Raw genomic sequence first — 4986 nt, 5'->3', positions numbered from 1 at the left:
TAAACTCCATAAGAATCCAGTAGGTCACATGAGTATTTTCACTTAAACGACTACGCATCAATGGATTTTAAGCGGAATCAAAACTAATTCACAAATTGTATCACTTTAGATGAGGTTTTATTAATGCGATTGTTGATTGAATTTGCGATAAATTTAATATTAAGGTGTTATGTAATTGTGTTGGAATTCTTGATTTCTTAGATTTTATATGTAAGTGTCGTTTGACTATATTTTATTAATGAAATTCCTTTTCTTCTTGTCAAAAAAAAAAAAAAAAACAAACCCACCTTTGTGTAAATCTTACATATGCAAATGACTCTTACTTATAAGCTTGAAAATAAAAATTAAAGAATGTAAATTTTTTATTAATAAATGTAGGTTTGAACCGACATTTGTACCAATATACACTACCAATCGATCTAATGAATTTGTTATACTAATTTTTTGTACAGTCTCTTCTACATGCACTTAGTTTACATTTGTACTAATGTAAATCGGGCCTTTTCACACGTGTGAACAGTACATGAAAAAAAGCTCAAAAGGTCAACAAACAACAAAGGTGAAAAAACAAATCCTTAAACAACAATGACAAAAAATCTCAAATCCTCAATCACCAACGCATGCATTATTCAATTTATTGAATTCGAATCGTAAGTATTTGATACAAGGTTTTCTATAGTAGCAATAACGAACTGGAGCTCCAAATTATATAAAAGCATATAAAAAAAAAAAAGGACTTGAAAGTCGAAATCAATAAAAACAAGTTAAATTTCTCACATTAGTTTTTGTTTACTATATTTTTAAGGAACAAAAACGCTAAGAAAGTTACTCTTAGAATCCAAAAAGTTACCCTTAATCAGACAAAATTTACCTTTAAATATACAAAAGTTACCCTTAGATTCCAAAAAGCTACCCTTAAACACACAAAAGATTCCAAAATGTTACCTTTAAACACACAAAATTACCCTGAAAGGAGAAAGACTAAAAGAAACAAAATGAAGGAAAAAAAAAAAACTAAAAAGAGAAGCAGTTATTTACAAATTCAAAATGAGTGGATCAAAGGCGAAAATTAGTTTAATTAAGATCTTCAGCTGGATGATGAACGACATGAACCTATGTAGATTTCTTCTTTTTTTTTTTTTGAATTATTTCCTGCTACCATCTTAGATAGTTATGATTTTTTTTTTTATTAAAATTGAACATTCGAAACATTTGAAAAATGTGTGAAATAACTCAGAAAATTGTGATGAAAGAGAAATAAGATAGAAATATGGTAATAGATAGAGGAATGTAGAAAATTAATTGAAAGATAAAAAACCAAAAAGAAAAATCTTGAAAAAGGTTTTGAAATTTAAAATCAATGGAGTTGGTACATGTGAATATATAGTAGCAGGCCCAACTTTACCGAATTCTGTCTCCATATAGTAAAATATTGTATATTAGGCATTTTAAAAAAATTATGATATACAAATGACATAGAGGCATTTAAAAGGGAGTATTATACTTCATTTGCTGATGAATAACAAGGGGCATATAAGTAATTACATGTGTACATGAGCAAATGTATATCTTGAAATAAGAGTAGTACCATTAGGTGAACAAATAATTCCACTCTAATTCTATATACACATGTAGTGGTATAATATACGCATACATTATATGATACCAGTGGATATCCAATGATAGTAAATATATACTTTTAGTGGAACAATTAGAATGCGATAGCCATCACATGATGACAATTTGACCAAAAAATAGGTGGGGTTCACCCACCTACCTCTCTATTCCTTGCTTTCCCTTCCTAATACTTTTACATACAATATTTAATTATTGTTATGTATTTGCAATTACATAACTATACTAAATTACTTCTTCCTTAATGACCTGCAATTTGAATATCGAAAAGAAAAAAGTGGCTTTTTACATGTGCACAGAGTATATCTATATCTATAAGAGGAAAAAAAAAAATTGGTTTTTACGTGGTAAATGTGGGTTTTTAAGGAAGGTATAGGAATATATTAAAGAAATAAACCCCTACGTATATATTAAGGGAAAAATTGGGTTTAAGGAAGGTATAGAAAGAAATTAAGGAAATCAAGGGGTGAAAATTGAGATAGATTATACTACATGTTAAATTAAAAAGAAAAACTAAAAAATCATTGCGAGAGGTACAACTAAATAATTATAATTCATCCAATACCATAATTAATGAACCATTACCAGATAGAAATAAATTAAGGTCCACCATTTCCATCTCGTTGCGAACAATAAGCTTCACACCCTACCTGACAACGAGGTATGCTTGCACCTTCAACTCGTAGGCATCCTGGCATGCATTCTTTAGCACAATCTGAAATCGCTTCGCTCACATTAGTATTATTAATAATGATCAATGTACACATGAACAAGAATAAAACCATATATTTTCTACAAGTCATTTGGTTGTATTTTAAGGTTCTCATAATAAATTCAAGTATCATAGATTAATAGCATATTTTAATGGAAATTAGAATCAATATTTTATATAGAAAATAATTCATATATGTCTATATATATTAATAAGGATTTTAACTAAATATACAGAAGAATTCTATGATTTCAATGGCATGGAGTGAAACTTGCAAAAATATAAGGGCATAATTTTGATTATAGTAATTTGTTCTAATGATATATAAATAGTGATGTGTCAAAAAGTAACACCACATTTATCCTATATATGTACGCATATTAATAATTAATTTTTATTCAAACTAGTTTTCAACCATATGTTATTACAATGTTATTTTCATATATTAATAACTATATACTAAAAGACACACCAGCAATGACACGTGTCAACTCCGGGTGTGTCTTTTTTCTTATTTTTTTTAATTTAAAAAAATTTATTTAAGAAACAAATATTTCTAAAATCACCTACATAGTATAATAGAATATTTGATGTATCTTTCTAAAATAAAACATATTGACAACTGTAAACTTAAGCAATAAAATAAAAAATAATATCCTTAACATAACTATTTATGGACTATTTTTTTTGTAAGAAAGACATATTATGTAATATGCACGTTTATTACAAAAACATTATATATATTTTTTTCTTGATTAAGCTACAAGCTTAAACAATGAGTTGTGAATATCAAATTATAAAATGATACCTTTTTTTTTTAATTTGATTGAGTAATTTAGGATTTCAAACAATTAGTACTCTATGGATACTTCAATAATGCTGGAAAAACTTGTGCGGAACATAACAGTAATAATAAAAATTCCTTCCTACTTTCTCTCTCTAAAACGAGAGTATCTCTCACTACAAAGTGAGTTTCCAAGCTAGATCAGCTAGGGTTTATACTAATTCTGTCCTCTCAAGGCAGTCAGTTTCCTTATTTGATTTTCTAAGATCTTCTTCAGGCTGCTAATCGAGAGTAGGTTCTATTAGCTCCTAGTAGGTGAGAAAGAATCCTTTTGCTGGTTTGCTTCTGTTTGTGAATAATCTTCCACTTTTGCAACTTCCAAGGAGTTGCTTTATCTCGTTCTTGCAAAGAACTCCTCGACTTCTAGGAAAGGCTTATTCTTTTTTATTTATGTTGGTTATGGTAATACAGCTGTTGGGCTTGGTGTTTTTGCAACTGCATGCAACCAATACAAGTGAAGCATTTATTGTCCTCAATGCTCACTGGTGCAGATTAATATAGGCAAAGGCGGCTACTTAGGTCTGTATATTTATTTCTCCAGATCTTGCTCCCCATGCTTGGAAAAGTGCTTCTTCCAATACGCTTTGAGGGGCTATATATGTGAAGCATAAACTTCAGTTTCTTCTCAACTTCTTCTCATTACTCTTGTTTTTATTTATTTCTCCCCTCTGTTCTTCTAAAACATTCTTCTTATTCCTCCCTTCTTTTCTTCTATATTATGTTAGTTATGAGCAAGCAAACAAATTTTTCTGGTAGTCATAATAATGAGCAACAGAACCAAGATCAGCGTGGGGGGTCCCTGATTCCTCCTCCACCAGATTTCGACTTGGCTAATAGGAATATTAATTTCAACTCCTGTGTTATTGGGGTCTTTGTTGGGCCCTAGCCGCCCTCAAGCACATTCGTGCAACTGATTGTAAACTCGAGATGGATGAGGAGGGGAGAAATTAGGGTCCACCATTCTAGGATTTATTTTTTATTTGAATGCAGGAATAGACAAGACTAGGAGGGTCTAATCCGCCTTAGCACCACAGTCATTGATGGCAGAATTAATAATTTAAGGGGGTATCAAACCGACATGGTACCTCAACAGATGAATTTCAGCCTAACAAGCCTATGGGTAAGAGTTTACGGACTGCCCCTTTCCTACCTTACTTTAGGGTGGGCAAGACAAATCTTTAGGCACATAGGGTACGTTGAAGAGATTGATCAAGAAGGGGATAACATACCTCTTCAAGCCGAGCTCATGGCAAGAGTACTGATTGATCTTTCCATCCCATTAATCCCAGCGTGTTTTATACCTTTAGAAGGGGATAGGGTGATTTAGGTCTACCTTTGGTATGAAGGTCTTTTTAGATTTTTCAAACTCTATGGATGTGTAGGGAATTCAACGTCGAGATGCGCCATTCATCCTACTATTGCGAGAAGAGGTGTAAGGCGAAGGCTGGATGAGGTCAAAGAGGATGGAATACAGGTATTATACCGACCTGCTGAATATCCTTTTTATTCTAACTTTATTCGAGGTTTGTCGTATATGTACAGGTTTCAAAACACGAATGCGGACTTGAGGCATCACAATGTCCCAGAGGATATCCCTTTTTACAGGAGAATCCCAAGGGAGGAGTTGGTGTTCAAAGATGGACAACCTTTTAAATGTTTTAATCATCAACATCCAACACAAGAAAGTGACGATAGTGATGAAACTGAATTCTTTTATTCAGGAGAAGAGGATCTATCAGAGGGGCAATCACTTGAGGAATCTGAGTTGGTGGAGGCTGAAAGAGCACAAATTTAA

The sequence above is a fragment of the Chenopodium album genome, chromosome 1, assembly GCF_948465745.1.
Source record: "Chenopodium album chromosome 1, dcCheAlbu1.1, whole genome shotgun sequence".
Classification (NCBI taxonomy): domain Eukaryota; kingdom Viridiplantae; phylum Streptophyta; class Magnoliopsida; order Caryophyllales; family Amaranthaceae; genus Chenopodium; species Chenopodium album.
Note: the sequence above shows the minus strand (reverse complement) of the source record.